The sequence below is a fragment of the Cynocephalus volans genome, chromosome X, assembly GCF_027409185.1.
Source record: "Cynocephalus volans isolate mCynVol1 chromosome X, mCynVol1.pri, whole genome shotgun sequence".
Taxonomy (NCBI): domain Eukaryota; kingdom Metazoa; phylum Chordata; class Mammalia; order Dermoptera; family Cynocephalidae; genus Cynocephalus; species Cynocephalus volans.
The window spans coordinates 178,417,579-178,438,202 of record NC_084478.1 but is presented as its reverse complement, the minus strand read 5'-3'; the positions used below and the strand labels follow the sequence as shown (position 1 = coordinate 178,438,202).

Below are 20,624 nucleotides of genomic sequence, written 5' to 3'. Positions count from 1 at the left end.
GAGGCAATGCCAAAGCTGGGAACTGAGGGTTGAACAGAAGTGGGCAAGGCACAGAGTGGAGAAGAGCATGTGTGAAGACTGGCAAGAGCTTAGCCCCATGTGGCTAGAGCAAAGTGGCAGAAGGGTGGTCAGAGAGGTCGACGGGTTGGATCATGCAGGATTTGGGATGTTAATGTCAGAGCAATAGGAAATTTGAAGAGTAAGGTCGTTTGGGTTTTGAATTTTTATTAAAACTATTGTGACCACTCAGAAGTCAGATATACCAAAAGAGGTTATAGTGAAAACAGCAGTCTACCCCTTCCCCTCCCTGTTCTCTGATGCAGAGATGTCAGCTTTTAGCCATTCCTGCTTTTTGTTTTTTTCTGCTTTGATGGTTACTGTCAAAATTAAATCATATGCATATTTATCTTTCTTGATTGGTCAACTTTAGGGAATTATGAAAGAGGACGACTTATCTTACATTACCTCCCCATGTTGAGATTCATATTCACATTTCTCTGTAACTTTTAAAGTGTTTCTTGTTCCGTCAGTTTTAGCCCATACAGCAGTTCCCCTCTGTACAAGATGAGGATATTAATAACCCTACTTTTTCTTCCACCTTCCCTCCCCAACTTCTGCCTCCTAAAAGCTATACTTGACCATATCCATTCTTAAAATTATTTACATTTATGTTCTGCCCTGCAACCACAGCCAAGTCATAGGTTAATTCAAAAGTTGAAAATCAGTCAACATTTACATTATTACCCATAAGAGGGTACTTCAAAAAGTTCGTGGAAAAGTAGAATTGAAAGATACATGAGTCTTTCCATGAACTTTTTTGAAGACCCCTTGTATGTAAATGTTGTTCACAGCAAGGCCAAGTAATGAATGCTAGGATTACATTACCTTCCTTTTAGGTCTGGACCACTCACCAAGGTCAAATGGTTTCTCTTTTTTTAGACTCCATCACCTGCTTAAAATCCTTGCCAGGATTTAATCTGCTTCATATTTGGACCTTGGGTTTCTTGTATAGCTCTTTGTTTTTCCCACTGTTTCTGATTGCTTTTCTCTTTTCTTTAATAATATTCTTTGATCTTCTTTTAAAATCTTCTTAATCGTGCTGTTTATTTCCCATGATTTTGTCCACCAGCCCAACCCCCAGCCTTCCTCTTGGAACTCTCTGTCCTCCTCCTGCAATCTGGACAAGTATTTGCTCTTTAAGGTTGCACACAGCTGCTACCTGGATCTTCCCTTCATTGAATTCTCCAGTTGGAGCCATTGTGTCCCAGAACTTATATCATACTTTTACTTGGTTTACTTCCTCATTTTCTGGAATACATTCTTAAATAACTTGCCTTTAGGTAAGGTACTTGGGGAGTAAACTGTAGTGGACACTGTTGTTGCTTACCCCATCTCCATTTCCTCTTTCCCCATTCCTAATGGAACCCTGCTATTATTCACCTTTCTACCTTATTCCCAACTTCATCCTTAAGTCATTCCCCACATTACATTTCCTTAGTAACTGTTAATGGTCAAAGCTCAACATATGATCCAAGTTGGTCCACTCAGACTGAAGGGGAGGGTTTTGATGGCACATTCAGAGAAGACTTTCTCTCTCTCCCTGGAATAAATAAGGAAGGTGCTGCTTACAGCCCTTTTGTAACCTCAGACTGAGGGACTGAGTCTGAGGATAAAGCTTACTCACCAAGGACGGTGGAGCAGAGAGATGGCAGATCCTGGGTTTTGATGCCATTGCTTAGCTGATGATTGCACTGTGTCTGGGGCCTGCCAGTTATGTCAGAGAATAAACTTTCTTGCTGTATAAGCCAGTTTGAGTTGGCTTTTCTATTACTTGTAGCAAAAAGCATCATAATAGGTAGGTCTTCTGAGTCATTGCATGTCTGAAATGTCTTTCTTTTGCTCTTATACTTGATACACTGAGTATAGGATTCCAAGGTGAAAATCACTTTCCCTCCTAACTTTGGAGACATTTTTCCCACTGTCTTCTAGCATGTGGTTACAAATGAAACAAAAACTCCTGATGCCAATCTGATTATGGGTCTTTTGTAGGTGGCCGCTTTTTGTCTTTCCTTCCCTAGGAACTTTTTAGGATCTCTTTTTCTTTAGTGTTCTGAAATCTCATGAGAATGTGTCTAGAGTTGTATCTTTTTCATTCATTGTACTGGTATCATTCAATCAGAATACTTTTGTCTGTTGTCAACTCTTTCCAAAAAAGAAGTTAGCTTTCATCCTTTCATTTCCTCTGTGGGGACTACTGTTTAATTTTGTACCTCTTATGTTGGTCCTCTGTCTCAGTCTTCTCTCATAGTTTCCATTCATTGGGTTTTTTGCTCTGAATTTTGGAAGATCTCCTAGACTTTTTTTTATCCCTTCTGTTAAATTCTTTATTTTAGCCAAACCTTTTTTTCTAACATGCTGTAAAACCTGTGTGTCCACTGCCTAGATTTGACCATTGTTAACATTTTGGCATATCTGCCTAATCTGTATAGATAGGTACATTTTTATACCTTTTTGCTGACCATTTGAAAGGAATTGGTGGACATCATGACATTTCACCTCTAACTACTTTAGCAGACATCTCTTAAAAATAAGGACATTTTCCAATATAAGCACAATGCCCTGATCACATCTAAAAAAATTAACAATAATTCTCTAATGTTATCAGATATCCACTTCAAATTTAAATTTCCCCCAAGTGTCTCTTATAGTTGTTTGGGGGGAGACTGCAAAGCGATTATGATTTATACATTGCATTTGAGTTTTCCTCATTTGTCTTTTTTAACAAGAACAACCTCTCTACCTCCACTTCAACTGTGACATTGACTTTTTGCAACAGTCAGTCCAGTTGTCTTATAGAAGGCCCACATCCTAGATGTCTCTTTTTTCTTGTGATATAATTTAATTTGTTTATCCCTTATAGTAATTATAAATGCAGGCTTGTTTAGGTTAAATATTTTGGGCAAGAATATTTCATAGGCAGTGCTGTGTACTTTATATAGCATCAGATCAGGAGGCACTTAATGGCTGGTTATCCTGAGGTTTGTGGTGCTACATCTTGCCGCTTGGTTAAAGGAGGAGGTGACTGCCAAATCTCTTCATTGTAGATTTATAGTTTTCTTATTGTAATTGGTAAATAATCTGTAATGTGATGCTTTGGCACCATACAAATATCCTGTTGCCCAACAGTTGTTCACTTAATTGTTTTATCATTCATTGATGATCCTTGCCTGAACCCATTATTACATTGCGGGTTACAAAGTGATGGTTTTTCTAATTCTTTTTTCTTCTTTTTTTTGGCGGCTGGCTGGTCCAGGGATCGAACCATGGACCTTGTTATCAGCACCATGCTCTAACCAACTGAGCTAACCAGCCAGCCTGGTTTTTCTAATTCTGTCATCTCATCTACATTTAATATTGGCATTCCTCCATAAAGAATTTTCCCTCATCAAATAAGTAGGAATTATATTTCTTCTTAAAATAACAGTATAGGGCTGGCCAGTTAGCTCACTTGGTTAGAGTGTGGTGTTGATAACACCAAGGTCAAGGGTTTGGATCCCCTTACTGTCCAGCTGCCAAAAAAAAAAAAAGACAGTATAGCTATTTAATCTTTGCCTTTAGTTACTAAATTAATTAACTAAATTTCAGACTAAGGAGTTGGTGTAAGAGTTCCCTTAGATGGTAGCAAAATATTAATGTTTTACAACTCAGCTACAGTCATTATTCTTTTGCAATCAAATTATTACAAATTTGGTCAATGAGAGTCCCTTCATACTGGCACCTATGTTCTCTTGGCACACTCTCATTGCAGTCAGCCCTCTGTATCCATGGGTTCCACATCCACAGATTCAACCAACCACAAATAAAAAATATTTGGGAATAAAACAATAAAAAAAATAAAAAATACAGTACAACAACTGTTTACGTAGCATTTACATTGTATTAGGTATTATAAGTAATTTAGAGATGATGTAAAGTATATGGGAAGGCTGGCCAGTTAGCTCAGTTGGTTAGAGTGCAGTATTATAATACCAAGGTCAAGGGGTTCAGATCCCCATATGGCCAGCTGCCAAAATAATAGCAAAAATAATAAAATATACGGGAGGATGGGCATTATATGCAAATACTATGCCATTGTATATATTGGACTTGAGCATCTGAAGATTTTGATATCCGTGAAAGGTCCTGGAACCAGTCCTCCCTCAGATACTGAGAGACGACTGTAATTAGTCTTTGAGTGATTCCTTGTTTTTTGGCTTAAGATATTTTATCCCAGTGTTTGCTTTTCCTTTCCCAGAACTAGTTCCAAGGAACTCTGGTTCCTTTTAGTGGGAAATGGTATATAGAATCCAAGATGTGAGTGTTAGATGTGCTCATTCTTACTGGGGTGACATTGTATCTAGGCCTTTTCAGTGGACACAGCTAAGAAATATATTGAAAAATTTTTAAAGTCATGAATACATAATGATATCTTCAATGGCAATATAACATTACAGGCTTCTTTATTTTTATCCTTATATATCTTTTTCATACACTAAAAATGTTGATTCCTAATAACATTAACATAGTTACTTATTTGTTTTATGTTGTAATACACATAAAGTAATTGTAAAATTATACCAGTATTATGATTAACAATAAAAATACTGAATAAGGTTTAAGATTTCTTTCTGTCCTTAGGGTATATCTTACTAAGGATATAAAATCAAGATTACTGTATTCAAAAGTCACCTGGATGGTTAGTGGCAAGGTAGCTCACTTTGGTTTACCCCTCTTGCAGATAATTTTTTAAAACTCTAGACAAAATAAAGAACAGTTTTTTGAAGGTACTGGAAAGTGACTAAAAGCAGGCAGAAACTAGAGGAAATTGATACTTGGAAGAAGGGAGCTTCATTGGACAAATTTCTTGTTTATAATCACTGTTCACCTGACAGCAGTCCCAGTCAGTGCTGCTGCAGGGAGGCTAAGACTTGGATAGAAGACTGCAGTTTCATGTTGAGAAATCAGAGGACACAGTTCAAAGCAACTACAGCAGCTGGAAACTGAGGGAGGAAACCCTGGAAAGAAGATAGCCACAAGCAGGGGGCTCAAATTCTTCATATAAATTCTGCTGAACTCCAGGTGTATTAGTTAGTTTTCTGTCACTCAGAATACCTGAAACTGGTAATTTATAAAGAAAGGGAATTTATTTCTTACATTTTTGGATGCTGGAAGTCCAAGGCCCAGGAGGCACATCTGATGAGGCATTTCTTGGTGGGGCTCTCTACAGAGTCCTGTGGTGACACAGGGCATCACATGGCGAAGGCTGAGCAAGAGCACAGGGGTCAAGAGCATGTCCACATGCTTCCTTCCTCTCCTTATAAAGCCACCAGTCTACTCCTTGGTAACCCATTAAACCATTAACCCATTATTTCATGAATGGATCAATCCATGATGGCATAGTTCTCATGATCCAGTTACCTCTTAAAGGTCCCACCTTTTAAATTCCATATTGGGATTTAAGCTCCAACATAAACTTAAGAGGACATTCGAACCATAGCACCAGCTAAAGCAAAAGAACTGAAGAGAGGTTTCAGCTGCTTCCTGCCATAGAGAAGACAGTTTGGAGTTCAACCAAATTAATTTGCCTGCTAAAATAAAAAATTAAAACTCTTTGTTGGAACATAACAGAATACAAAATCTGACAGTGTATCACTCACAATGTCTAGACATTTGAAGAAACAGGAAAATGTGACCTTTACTCAAGAGCAGGGGTCAGCAAATTCTTTTCCACAAACAGTAGCTATTTTAGATTCCGTGGGCCTTATGGTCTCTATTGCAACCACACAACTCTACTATTGTTATGTGAAAGTAGCTATAGACTGTATGTAAATAAATGAGTATGGCTGCGTTCAAAATAAAACTTTATTTACAAAAATAGGCAGTGGGTCAGATTTGGTCTGCAGGCTATACTTTGCCCACCCCTGTTCAAGAGAGAAGGCACTCAGTGGAGACTTACCCCAAGATGTCCCAGGTGAAAATTAGCAGAGAAGGATTTTAAAGCAGCTGTTATAAGGACATAAAAAGAGAATATGCCTGTAATGAAAGAACAAATCAATGTCCTAAATCCAGTCATATCAATAATTACATTAAGCATAAACAGATTGAAAATTTCAGTTAAAAGGCAGAGATCGTAGACTGATTAAAAAGCAAAACCCAACTATATGTTGTCTATAAGATATGCAGTTGTAATTAAGATTTAATTAAGACACAGCTAGGTTGAAAATAATAGGATGAGAAAAGATACACCACAAAAATGGTAAACATAGGAAAGCTAGAGTGACAATACTAATATTTTTTAAAAAGTAGACTTCAAAACAAAGTATATTACCAGAGGTCAAGAGATACATTTCATAATGATAAAAGGACCAGTTTGTTAGGAAGGCATTAACATTTGCAAATGTGTATGTGCCTAATTACAGAGCTGCAAAATACATGAAGAAAGATTACAAAATTAAAGAGAGATAGATAAATCCATAATCATACTTCACAATTTTAATACCCTTCTCTCAATAACTGATAAAACCAAACCAAAAAAAATCAGTAAGAACATAGAAGATCTGAATATTACCAGCCACCCTTGACCTAATTGACATTTATAGAATAATGCACTCAACAAATCCAGAATACATGTTCTTTTCAAGTGTACATGATACAGTTCAACAATCATTTGCTGGACCGTAAAACAAGTCTCAGTAAATTTCAGAAGCTTGAAATCCTACAGATTGTTTTCTGATCAGAATGAAATTAAATTGGAAATCATAACAATAAGACCTAGAAAAAGCATCAAATACTTGAAAGTTAAACAACACATTTCTAAGTAATCCATGAGTCAAAGAAGAAATCACAAGAAAAATCAGAAAAGATTTCAAGTGATAATGAATTATAATGAAAATGCTACATTTTAAGATTTGCGGGATGTAGTTAGAGGAGTGTATAGAGGGAAATGTGTAGCTTCAGATGCGTTTATTAGAAAGAAGAAAGGTGTATAAAAGTGACCTAAGGTTCTACCTTACAAAGCTAGAAGAAGAAGAGCAAAGTAAACCCAAAGTAAGTAGAGGGAAGGAAGGAAGGAAGTGATAAAGGTAAGAGCAGAAATTAGTGAGTTAGAAAACAGACGAACAGATAAACATAGAGAAAATTTAAAAAGGCAAACATTCGTTTTTTGGCTATATCAACAAAGTTGGTAATCCCTTAACTAGATTAATCAAGATAAAAAGAGGAGCACATAAGTTACCAATATCAGGTATTAGAGGATATGACCAAAGACCCTTCAGACATTAAAAGGATTATAAGGGAATATTATGAACAACTAAACAATGACTTGGATGAAATGGACAGATTCCTTGAAAAATAGGGGAACTTCCTCATCTGGTAAAATGCATGTATGAAAGAGCTACAGATATATTGTACTTAATAGTGAAGTATTGAACATGTTACCATTAAAATCAGGAAAAAGGCAAAGATGTTCACTCTAACCACTTCTATTCAACATTGTACTGGAGGTCTTAGCCAGTATAATAAGGTAAGAAAAAAATGTAAGAGGCATTGAAAGGAAGTAAAATTGTTTTTATTTTCAAGTAATGTAGAAAATGCAAAAGAATCTATCAAAAATAAGAATGAACCTACTAGAACTAAAAAATGAATTCAGCAAGGTCTCCGGATATAAGATCAATATACAAAAATTAATCTGAAATGAAATGTACAATGCAATATCATTAGGGAATAATTTAATAAAAAATGCACAAGATCAGTACACTGAAACTGAAAACAGTGCTGAAAGAAAGTAAAGACCTAAATGAATGGAAAGATATATCATGTTCATGGATTGAAAGACTAAGTATCTTTACAGTGTCACTTTCCCTTTTATTGATCTGTAGATTCAACATAATCCCAATCATAACTGCAGGGGTTTTTGTGGAAATTGACAAGCTGGTTCTAAAATGTGTATGGAAATGCAAAGGACCTAGAATAGCCAAAGAAATCTTGAAAAAGAACAAAACTGGAGGGCTTATACTACCTGACTTTGATTTAATGTAAATCTACAATAATCAAGACTCCCTAGTACTGGTATCAAGTTAAACACGTAGTTCAATAGAATAGAATACAGAGCCCAGAAATCGACCACTCATGTACAGTCATTTGATTTTTGACAGAGGCACTAGAGCAATCCAGGAAAGTCTTTTCAGCACATGGTACTGGATGATAGCAAATAATACCCATAACTCAAAAATGAACCTTAGGCCTACCCATATTAGTTTCCTAGGGCTGCGATAACAAAGTACCACAAACTAGGTGGCTTGAAACAACATAAATTTACTTTCTCACAGTCTGGAGGCTAGAAGTCTGAAATCAACATGTCTGCAGAGCCTTGCTTCCTGTGAAACCTGTAGGGGAATCCTTCCTTGTCTCTTCCTAACTTCTGGTGGTTTGCTGGCAATCTTTGTCAGTCCTTGACTTGCAGCTGCGTAACTCCAATATCTGCCTTCCTTATCACACAGCATTCTCAATGTGTATCTCTGTCTTTACATGGCCATCTCCTTGTAAGAACACCTGTCGTATTGGATCAGGGCCCACCCTACTCCAGTATGACCTCATCTTAACTAATAACATCTGCAACAATGCTGTTTCCAAATAAGGTCACATTCTGAGGTACTGGAGGTTAGGACGTCAACATATCTTTTTGGGGGGCACACAGTTCAACCCGTAACATTACCTCACACCATACGTAAAAATTAATTCAAGATAGATCATATGTCTAAATGTTTTAAAAACTAAAAATATAAAGCTTCTAGAAGAAAACATAGGAGAATATTTTTGCAACCTGAAGATAGAAAAAGATTTCTTAGGATACTGAAAGCAACAACTATTAAAAAGAAAAAATGGATAAAAAGGCAACTTAATTTTTAAAAGGGGAAAAGATTTTAATGGGTACTTCACAAAGGAAGGCATGTGAATATGACTAGTATGCTCATGAAGAGGTGCTCAACATTGGTTATCAGAGAAATGCAAATTACAGCTACAGTGACATATCACTACACTGCCACTGGATTGGCCAAAGTTGACAACTGACAACAGCAAATGTTGCTGAGAATGTGGAGTGGGGCTGACTGGGAAAGGGTGCCAGGGAAGTTTCTGTGGCCATGGTAATATCTTCTGCCTTATTAAGGGTTTGGGTTACACAGCTGCATACACTTGACAAAACTCATCAAATGGTGCACTTAAGATTTGTGCGTCTCACTGGATGAAAATTTTATCTAAAAAATGAAGCAGTCTTTAGTTAATGATATGGGTATGAAATGTACTGGTGTGTGAACTTTGAAATATATCAGAAATAACGTGGATTGATGGATGGATGATGTTAACAGTGGTAGAATCTAGGTTATGAGTATATGGGTGTTGTTTTTGCAGTGTTCTCAATTTTTCTGTATGTTTGATATTTTTCTCTATAATATGTTGAAAAAAGTCACTTGAAATAATTCTTTTCTATGTAGTTATGTTATCAATTTAATATACAGTTAGGTTTATTTGTTTTCATTTTTGTGGTTTGCTTTTTTCAGCTCTTGATTTTTAGATTATGTAAAGTATTTCGTTGATTCAAAAGTCAAGCCTAATTTAATGTGGGGAATTTCTACTTCACCCAACTTCTGTTTAGTTATGATTGTGGAATAACAAAAAGTTATGAACTTAATGGTAATTCTTTATATTAATTGCCCGTATGCACACATAAACAGCATGTATGGGTTCCCCCCCTTTTTTTGTAGTAAAACATATATAACATAAGGACTGCCATTTTCAACATTTTTAAACATATAGTTGTCACTTAGAATTAATTACATTCACAATACTGTGCAACCACTACTTCTGTCTATTTCCAAAACTTTTTCATCATCCTAAAGATAAACTCCATACCCATTAAGCAATAACTTTTCATTATTCCTTCCCCCCATTTCTGGTAATCCGTAATCTACTTCTGTCTCTGAAAAATTTTTTTCTTTTTCTTTTAATTGGTCCATGATAATTGTATATATTTATGAAGTACAGTGTGATATTTGGGTACATTTATGCAGTGTGCAATGATCATATCAGGCTGTTTAGCACATTCATCACCTCAAACTTTTGTCACCTCATTGTGTTGAGAACATTTAATATCCTCTCAACTAGCTACTTGTAGTTACACAGTAATTCGCTGTTGACTGTAGTCTCCCTATATTGCTGTAGAACACTAAGTCTTATTCTTTCTCTCTACAGTTGTGTATCCGTTGACCACCCTCTCCCTATCCTCCTCCCCTTACTAGTCTCTAGTAACAACTATTCTACTCTCTCCTTCTATGAGATGAACTTTTTTAGCTTTCACATATGAGTGAGAATATGTGGTATTTCTCTTTCTGTGTGTGCCTGGTTTATTTCACTTAAAATAATTTTATCCGAGTTCAGCCATGTTGTTGCAAATGGCACAATTTCATTCTTTATTATGTTTGAGTAGTATTCCATTGTGTGTATATACCACATTTTCCTTATCCAATCATCCATTGATGGACATTTAGGTTGGTTCCACATCTTGGCTATTGTAAACAGAGCTGCCGTGAGCATGGGGGTCCAGGTATCCCTTCGACTTGTTGATTTCCTTTCCTTCAGATATATCCCCAGAAGTGGGATTGCTGGATCATATGGTAGTCCTATCTGTAGTTGTTTGAGAAACCTCCGTACTATTTTCTGTAATGGTTGTACTAATTTACAGTCCCACCAACAGTGTAGAAGCATTCCCTTCTCTCCACATCCTCACCAGCATTTGTTAACGTGTGGTTTTTATGATTTTTTTCTTTATGTTTTATTTGTTCTGATTATATGTCTTGAAATGCAATTTGGTGTCTGTCGAATCTAATAAAACAGGCTCGAATTAAAAAAAAGAAAAAGTGTATTTGGAGAAGTCACTTTTCTGTCTCTGTCGCCCTTGATCCTAATTCCCCTCATCCCTTATAGATGACCATCTGTATTAGTCTCATTCATCCTTCTAGTGTTTCCTTTTGCAAAAATAAGCCAAAAAATGTATGTATTCTTGTTTCCCCTTCTTTCTTACACAGAAAGTTAGTATGCTGGATATACTGTGCTGCATCTTGTTTTTTTGTTTGCTTTCACTTAATTAGTCCTGGAGATCACTCCCTGCCAGCGTAGAGATACACCTTTTTTATGGCTGCGTTGAGCTTTTCCTTCTTCCATTGCACAGACTTCATTGTATAGATGAACCATTCTTTAGTCAAGCAGTTCCCTGTGGATGGACATTTGGGTCCTCTTTAGTCTTTTCTTATTGTAAACAATGCCACACTGAAAAACCTTGCACGTGTTGTTTTGTGTTTATAGCTAACCCAGTTTTCATCTCTAAACTCTTATCGTCTGTTTCTTTCTTGTTTATGTATGTTTCTGTTCTGGTTTTATGGCTGTATTATTTTCTAGGATTTCTCTGAGGGTATTATCTGTTTCCTCTAGGGACAGAATTTGTCTTTCTTTCATGGTGTTGGTTCTCTTCCACTGGCCCTGGAGAACTGTTTGAGTTGGGGAGCTGTCCACTGTGATAGAGTTGCCTGTTTTCTGTGGGGTCTCTTCCCAGAGGGGGGTTTGGAGGAGGAGTTCTGTGGAAGGCAGGGCAGGCTGACAGGCAGACTAGGCTTTAGGGGGAAGCAGACAGGGGTCAACCCTTGTAATATAGACACTCAGAGGCCAGAAAGAGGTGGGCTTCACCTGGGCTGCCACCAGCTGCATCACGAGACTTTGGGGAGGAAGGGAAGGTTCTAGCCATTGATTCAGGAAAGACCCTTTGATTTCTTGTCCAAGGCAGGAAGTGCTGACCAGCCCCAGTAGCATCAGCCTCACCTGGGAGTTTGCTGGGAGTGCCCTGTCCCAAACTTTCTGGATCAGCATCTGGCAGTCAACAAGCTCCCCAGCTGGTTTGTGTGCACACGAGAGTTTGAGGGACACTGCTTGCCCCTTATCTAGTCTGGTCTGATCTGAGAATCTCTTTGGGGTTCTGACAGGTACATGGGCTCCCATCTCCTTTGTACCTCCCATGTAGTACATTCTACTCTGTTCCGTTAGTCACCATGTTCCTGCCTACTTCCAACATCTAGAAATTTGCTAAACATATCTTTTTTTGCTTGTAAATCCCTTCCTGCTATGGTCTCTATTAGAGGTTTCTTCCCCTTTATATGTCTGTATTTCTATTTCTTTGGGGTTTGAAGGGCCAAGTGGCAAATGCACATACATAGTCAGCCATTCTCTAGTGAAGGATTTTAAGCCAGGAAGAACAGGATCCACTTATGTTTAAAAACTAGCAAGGACCTTACCTGTAATGTGATGAACTTAATTGGAGTTAGTGGGGCTGTCCATTACCAGCCCCATTGGAGTTAGATTGGAGTGGGTGGTGAGTGGGAGGTGAGGGAGTAGAGATCAGGTGAAGAGTTGTCTAACTCTTTTTAAGAAGTTTTGCTTTAATGAGGACCAGAGAAATAGGAGTGGGGTGAAGGGATATGTGGAGTTGTAGAGGGTCTTTTTCAGGTGGACAAATATGAGAGCATGTTTGTATTTCTCTGGGAATGGCCCAGTAGAGAGGGGAACATGAGGAGGAGGAGACAGGAAACTGGAGAAACAGAGTCCTTGCACGGAGAGGGGAAGTAGCATTCAGAGCGGCCACAGGAGGGTGGACTTTGGGCAGACATTTCCTCTTTGATAAAGACAGGGAGGGTAGAAGCCACATGGATGCTTTGTTAAAGCTCAGGAGTCTAGTGAGAATCGGAGCTAAAGTAGAAGCTAGTGATTTTATGGGGCAGTCAGAATAAAGTCTCCAAACTGGGTGGCTTATACTGAACAACAATGTATTCTTGCATAGCGCTGGAGGCCAGAGGTCTGAAACCCCATTCCCTCTGGAGGCTCTGGCATGGGACCTGTCCTTGTCTTTTCCAGCTTATGGTGGCTGCCTGGCAATTGTAGACTTTTCCTTGGTCACATCACTCCATCTCTGCTTCCATCTTCATGTGGCCTTCTGTGTTTAGGGCCCACTCTAAATCCCGGTCAATCTCATCTTAGGACCTCTCTTCCAAATAAGGTGGCATTCACAGGATTTGGGGGTTAAGGCATGCATATATCTTTTTGGGTCCACCATTGAACCTACTGTAGAAGCCTGTTCATCTCCAGGATAGAAGGGCTTCAGGAAGGGCCAGGAAGCCCGACAGAACAGTTGTTTTCACTATACTCCTGGCTATAAGTAGATGGACAGTGACAGTCCTACTACATATTGCATGACCACAATAGTTTAGCCTATAGGAATTCATGGTAGACTTAATAAGATGCTTATCTTGTCCTAAGTAGTCTTCACAATAACACCCATATAATTTCTGGGTTTCAGTGAAGATGGCACGCTCTTGTCTGGTTGCTATAGTTCAGTAGCTATAAACAGGACAACCCTCATTATTCACTGGAAAGTTTGTGTAGTTAAAATCAAGCGTCCCCTTGAGTCTATTCTCATACTTCTCTGTACCTTGTTCTATGACTAGACATGGAAACAAAACATTAAAAAGTTAAAGTACTTACAATTATGCTCTTAAAGACAACTTTTTAAAGATGCGTATACTCTGATACTCTGTGGCTAGCCACATCTTTTTATTCTTTCTCAAAGTCAAACAACTTTTACAGTGGCTAGTGATGGCTCCAGATAATTTAACCCTAATCATTTTATCTTTTTTGTCATCTGTAAAAGCAGAGATCCTCCTATATTTCTAGCTCATTGCCTCTAGTACCTGACTCCAACACTCCTTTGCCCTTGTGGGCACTTAGAATCCATTGACGGTTCCATCTTTTCTCAGGCTTTGCCTTCCTTGTTTCCTCTCTCATCTCCTTCCCAGTTTAAATGCCATGGTCAGTTATTAAGCATCCCTGGCATTCCACCTCAGCAGCCTCACCACTTTCTTGCTTTGTCATACTCAGCCAACAAAGCCCTATCGCTGGTGAAATTCAGTCATCTACCTGCCCTGTTCCTGCTCTACCCCAAAGCTGAATGTGGCCGTATTGATCCCCTTTTAAGTTCACGTCCACGCCAGATGAACGTCATGCTCATTCTCTCCTTACCCCTCTCACCCTCATCAGCTGTCACACCTCTTCTCAACTGGTGTCTCAGTTCTTAATCCCAGAGGCCGGCATCTGCCTCCTAACTCTGCTTCCCTCCTACTACCAGGGAGCCCCTGTCCTGGGCCATCTCCTTTTCTTTTTTTTTTTCTTTCTGTGGGTTGGAAATCCAGGGATATTTTATTTATTTATTTTTATTTTATTTTTTTAAATTTTATTTTGTCGATATACATTGTAGCTGATTATTGCTCCCCATCACCAAAACCTCCCTCCCTTCTCCCTCCCCCCCACCCCCCCAACAATGTCCTTTCTGTTTGCTTGTCGTATCAACTTCAAATAATTGTAGTTGTTATATCTTCTCCCCCCCCGTGTGTGTGTGTGTGTGTGTGTGTGTGTGTGTGTGTGTGTGTGTGTGTGTGAATTTATATATTAATTTTTAGCTCCCACCAATAAGTGAGAACATGTGGTATTTCTCTTTCTGTGCCTGACTTGTTTCACTTAATATAATTCTCTCAAGGTCCATCCATGTTGTTGCAAATGGCAGTATTTCATTCGTTTTTATAGCTGAGTAGTATTCCATTGTGTAGATGTACCACATAAAAATATGGAACGCTTCACGAATTTGCGTGTCATCCTTGCGCAGGGGCCATGCTAATCTTCTCTGTATCGTTCCAATTTTAGTATATGTGCTGCCGAAGCGAGCACGGCCATCTCCTTTTCTGAGGCATCTCTCCAGCCCTCTCCCACACTCTCCCACATCAGAGATTCCTTTCTCACTGCTGGGTCCTTCCCATCACCCTAGAAGACTGCTGCTAATTCACCCACCTTGTCAAAAGCTGCTTCCAACACCACCACCCTCCCAGCTTCTCTGCTTCCCTTTACAAGCAAGACTCCAGTACCTCTCTCCACACAGTCTCTTGAGACCCCTCTAGTTGGTCCTTTGCTGCCACAGCTCTGCCAGGTTGCTCTGTGAGGTCTCCAGTGACAACCTTCGTGTAGTTAAACCCGGAGGCCAGTTGTCACTTCTCCTCTTCCCGGAATTGTCAGCATCAGTCAACCCCATTGTTCATGTGAGTCAGTCCCGTCCCTCCTTTGAATCTCTGTACTGATGTGTACCTTCTCAGTGGGGTCTACTCTAGCCACCCTGTTCTTTTCCAGACTACAGCTTTTGTCTCTTTTTAACAGAATATGTAACTGACTGTGCTTATCTTAACTGTCACCCTTGCTAGAGCAGAAGCTGTACAAGGCACTGTTGTGCACTTGATTCACAGTGTAGCCCAAGAGCCTAGAATGGTGCCTGGCGTCCATGGGTCCTGGTTGGGCATGTGAATGTCTACCCCTCCTCAGTCTTCCTCTGCTACCCCATGTGATGTTGGATGGCCTCAGGCTCACACTTGACTTCTCCACTCTCACTCCCAAAGTGATTTTATGCAGTCTCATGGCTCTCCATCTCATTTGCAAGCCACTGGCTCCCAAATTTATGTCTCTAGGCTGACCAGATTACTGGAGCTCCTGGTGTTCCCCCCCACGCACCCACACACACCTTCTCTTTCCCTGGTCATCTTCTTTCCAGTAAACATCAACTCCATCTTTCTGCTCCTCAGGTCAGAAACCTGGTGCCAGTTTTCCATCCTGTTTGTTCACAAATGCTGTTCATTATACTGCCACATAGATGCAGAAGCCGATGAATTCTCCTCACTTCTACTGCCCCCATCCTGGCCCAAGCATCCTTCCTCTGCCCTTGTCCCCCAGGTCTCTGCTGAGTCCTGCAGCACAAAGGCCAGACTATTGCACTCTTCTATTCAGAACTCTCCAGTGGGTCCCCTCTCCCTAGAGTCACAGCCCAAATCCTTACACTGGCCTGTTTTACTGGTTGGTTTTGTTTGTGCTCTGCCCTACCTGTCTCCCTTCCCAGACTCCCTTCCCCTCTCCCTACCTGCCGTCCACCAGAATCTAAGCCCCCTGAGGGCAGAGACCCTTTTTTTTTTTTTTTTTTGCCTCTTCCCTGCTATATCTTCAGAGTCTAGAATCATGCATATTTATTGAATGAATGAATAAATTCTGCAGTGGAACCTTGCCCTAATGTTTTGCATTATAGTAGGAGGGGCAGATTAGAACACAGCCTGCTCTGCTATTGGCTCATCAGCTTCTACAGGGCTAACAGAAACATTATCAACTATGGGTTAATCAAACCCATAGTCCTGAGTCAGAAGATACACATATAAAGGGCAAATATGTGGATGGAGTTTGAGTTACTTTTGGGGGGATTGCAGTTACCTGAAAACATGGAACAAATCAGTGAGTCTAAATAACACTCAAACATTTCCCCCTCTTTTTAAGCATACCTCCTTTATGAGTGTATTAATTTAACAGCACAATTTCTAAATGCAGTTTTGCATAACAGGAAAAATGAATTTTAAAGGCTGTCAGGTGCCTTTGCAATCTGTGGATTTGTATCTGTGTAACATTTGTGTTTTGCCAACAGATGTACTGCTTAAAGTATCTGTGAGAATGGCCTCTGTGGTTTTCCACTTGACTGGACGGAACGTTAGGAACTGATTATTGTCAAGAGGCTTACACTACCCACTCCAGCTCCAAGGCCTCAGGGATGTAGCCACTTCCCCTTTGGGCCCTCACTGACCCCTGCAGACATCTTTTATAGCCTCTGTAGGCAGGAAGGACAACGGCTTTCTGGCATGTTGCTCTTTCCCTAATGGGTTAAGAGCTGCTTGAGCTCAGAACTACATGTAACTTCCCTGGGCCTTTTGTGTAGTATAGCACCCAGCATAATCACTGAGTAAGGAATGATCAGTTGATGGAGCTTCTCTTGGATCTCTGAGGGAATGGGAAGGGGCAGGATTTCTGGGCTCGCTCACATGGAATCTAGCCGTTGCATCTAAGTATGCTCGTCACTTGTGCCTGATGTCTGGGTTCACTCTGTAGGCTTAGACTGTTCTTTTCACTGCTAGGTAGCTGTAGTTTAGGAGAGCATTTTTTGTGCTCCAGCTAATTGAACTTTCTGGGTCTCAGCAATTTGAACAATGTTTTGTTTTTGTTCTGGTCAGGTTATGAAGGAAAGGAAAGGAATCTGATGTCGTAGGAGTTGATGTATAATTACTTGTTTTATTTTAAGGGTTTTTTTATATTTTTGCAATGAGGCAAGTTTTGTTTGAATAAATCATACTGGTAGCTTATCACATAGAAGGCATATGTGTTGTACTTAGTACATTCTGAATTATCTGGGTTTATTTTTGTCTGTTGAATTCACTTACAAACAATTTGAGGCTGGGTTTTTTTTAGCTAACAAATAGGAAGAAAGAATTTTATAATTTATTTTGTAATTTTTTCCAACGGCTTGAGTTATAGTGAATGTGATAACTTGGTGAAAAAGCGGTGTAGTGAGTAAACCTCACATATGGTATGTCATGAACATTTTGTTGTCTTTTTTGTTTGTTTGTTTGTTTGTTTCTGATTGTTTCTGACCATCTTGACAACTTTTTTGTATTAAAAGAATTCCCCGTTGTTTATATCTTGAGTAGGAGGCAGGTGGGGGCTTTTAATATACTTTTCCCTCATATGCCATGAAGTCTGGAGGTTGGCTGTCCATGGCTACTGCAGTGGCTCTGTAAGCATCCAGGATCCAGGGCCCCTCAGCGGATGACTTCCATCCTAAAGGTTGTCTCATGGTGGTAAAGATGGTAGTTGTAGCTCTGCCCATTGTATCCACCTTTCCAGGTGGGAAGAAGAATAGGGAAGGGCAAAAGGGCACTTAACAGCTCAACTTTCAGGCCCCTTGAGTAATTTCCATTTCCATCTCCACATTCATCTTTTACGAGGTAACAAACAGCCTTAGCAGCTCAGTGGCTACAAAGCAGCAGTCATTCATTTCTCACTCGTGGGTCTGGGTCAGCAGTAAAATGGGGTTCAGTTCTATTCTCAAGTCTGTCATTCCAGGTCCCACGTGGGAGAAGCAGCTGCCAGGGGCAGTCTCTTCGTAGGTAGAGGTCAGGAGCCCAGGGGAAGTGAACAGAGACTCAAATGCATCTTAAGCCTCTTCCTCTCCCTTCCCATCAATGGAAGTGAGCAAACCCAGAGCCAGCAGGTGGGAGGTGCGTTCCTCCCAGTCAACAGGGTAAAAGCAGGCATGAATGAGAGTGATGAACAGGCAGTGCACTCTGCCACCATCTTGGCCAGAACATTTGCCGCATTGGCCAGAACGTCGTCCCATGGTCTGCTGTGCAGCTGGGAATTAATCTTTCCTTAGCTGAGTGCAGGTCCCTTTAGTAAGATAGATGGAGAACATGGGTGTTGGGGGGCAGCTGGCAATTCCTGCCACAGGTGGACAAATATATTCTCTCCCCTTGCTCCCTGGAAGGTAGGGGATGGTGATAAGGCTTGGCTACACCCATTTTGTGCCTAGGGTAGGTGTTCCAACCAAACGGTCCTTTTAATACAGACTTGGTTATGTTTTCGGTTGTGCAGCCTCTCCGTTCCTTCTCCTTTTCTGAGCCTAGTTCTCTAGTCTTCTCTCCATTTCCAGATCTGCTGCCCAAGAACTCCTTTGTGATTGAAGTTAGCCAGAGTTGGTTTCTGTTGCTTGCAACCCAGGACCCTGATGTAATGTGCAGGGTCTGGGCAAGGTAAAAACACACTTTCATGATTTTACCTCAAGTACAGTGGATGAACTTAGGCTTTTAGAGTCATGTAGCCTTGGGATTAAATCACAGCTATTTCACCTAGCTGGTGACCTCAACAGTTAAGTCACTTCCATCCTTGAGCCTCAGTGTTGCCTTCAGGTAAACACTGCTTTTGTGTGTTGCTGAGCATTCATTGAAATTGTATGTTAACTGATGATTGTGAACATATTGGGAAATGACTTGGGAAAATGTCCCAGTCTAAGCTTATTGATTGGCCCTATGTCATTTGAGTAATGAGATAGTAATTTAGGAGCACTGATAGCAGCTCAAGGGGCCCTTCTGGAAAGGAGATGAAGAAGAGCAGTGACAAGTCTGAAATGTTTGGATTGGGAAAAACAGTTTGGCTACAAATCACCATCCAATGAATCATCATCCTGGGTTTAATGCCTCTGACTGGGCAGTGGGTAGTTATCTTGGGCTGTTCAATAGTCATTTATTATGAATACATGTGGGCAGATTTTTAAACTTCATTCTCAGTCTAAACTTGAATGCAACAGTTCTTATTGCTAACTTGCCACTAGTCACTATTAATGACCAAAAAATATAAACAGGAAATTTCATGAAAGAAGGATACAGATGGCCAGTGAAGATAGGAAAAGAGTTCTGCCTCAGTGGTAATCAAGGAGATGCAAATGAAAACAAAAAAAGATGCCTTTTTCACCTACCAAATTTGTAAAGATTAAAAAGAAAGCAAAGACCCAGCATCAGCTGATGTACAGACCTTCTCCTTCTCCGTAGCTGGCTAATGATCTGCCTGTTCCTCACCATGCCAGGCCAGCCTCTATGGTGCAGCCAGGTGAGGCCTTTCCTTGTATATGCATGTGGTTTGGATTCACTGTTGTGCAGGTGACACATGCACATGGTTCACAATTCAGGAATGCAAACAGGAGAGTGACATTTGGTTTGGGTGTCCCTGCTACCCTGGTTTGAGTTTCAGCCACCTGGCCCCTCTGCAGTGAACACCTGCTTCCAGGGTCTTGTATATGTCCTTTGAGGTGTTTCCATGCATGTACAGACACATCTAACCCAATTTTTATTTTCCCAGCACCTGCTTGGGCTAGTGTGGAATAAGGTATATTTTTTCTAGGAATTTGTCCATTTTGTCTGTTTAAATTGATTAGCATGAAGTTGTTCACATCATCTTTTTTTAAACCTTTGCAACATCTATAGTTATGTCTCCCATTTCTTTACTAGTATTGTTTACTTGTACCTTCTCCCTTTTTTCCTTGTCTTGATAGAAGTTCGTCAGTTTTTTATTAGTCTTTCAAAGAGCAAACTTGTAGGCATTGTTGTCGTGTATTACTCTATGTCTGTTCTCTAGTTCACTAAGTTCTACTTTTCATTTATTTATTTTTTTTTAAAAAGATGACCGGTAAGGGGATCTTAACCCTTGACTTGGTGTTGTCAGCACCATGCTCACCCAGTGAGCTAACCGGCCCTCCCTATATAGGGATCCAAACCCGTGGCCTTGGTGTTATCAGCATTACACTCTCCCGAGTGAGCCACGGGCCAGCGCTACTTTTTATCTTTATTATTTTTCCTACATTCTTGGAGTACATTGTCTGTTTTTCTTTTTCTAACTTCTTAAATTGTAAACTTCGCTCATTTATTTTCAATCTTTTTTCCTAGTTACTTTTTTAAAAGAAATGAAGTTCTAGGGTGAATGACACTTTCAATTTCCTTTTTTCTATGTCTTTATGAGTTAGGTGTAACTATTGAAAATGGCACATAGCTGGATTTTTATTTATTGTTATTTTTGTTTCTTTTTTTACTTTT

General features: G+C 39.8%; 1 protein-coding gene and 1 non-coding gene across 2 annotated transcripts in view; one reads left to right on the top strand and one right to left on the bottom strand.

Moving 5' to 3' along the window:
• The window catches only part of MECP2 (methyl-CpG binding protein 2), a 56,045-nt gene that overhangs the window by 15,189 nt on the left and 20,232 nt on the right, over positions 1 to 20,624 (top strand). The window lies entirely within an intron of this gene.
• LOC134368751 (U6 spliceosomal RNA) lies at positions 14,750 to 14,856 on the bottom strand. The gene has a single exon (XR_010022461.1). It is a non-coding gene; the product is annotated as a U6 spliceosomal RNA (small nuclear RNA).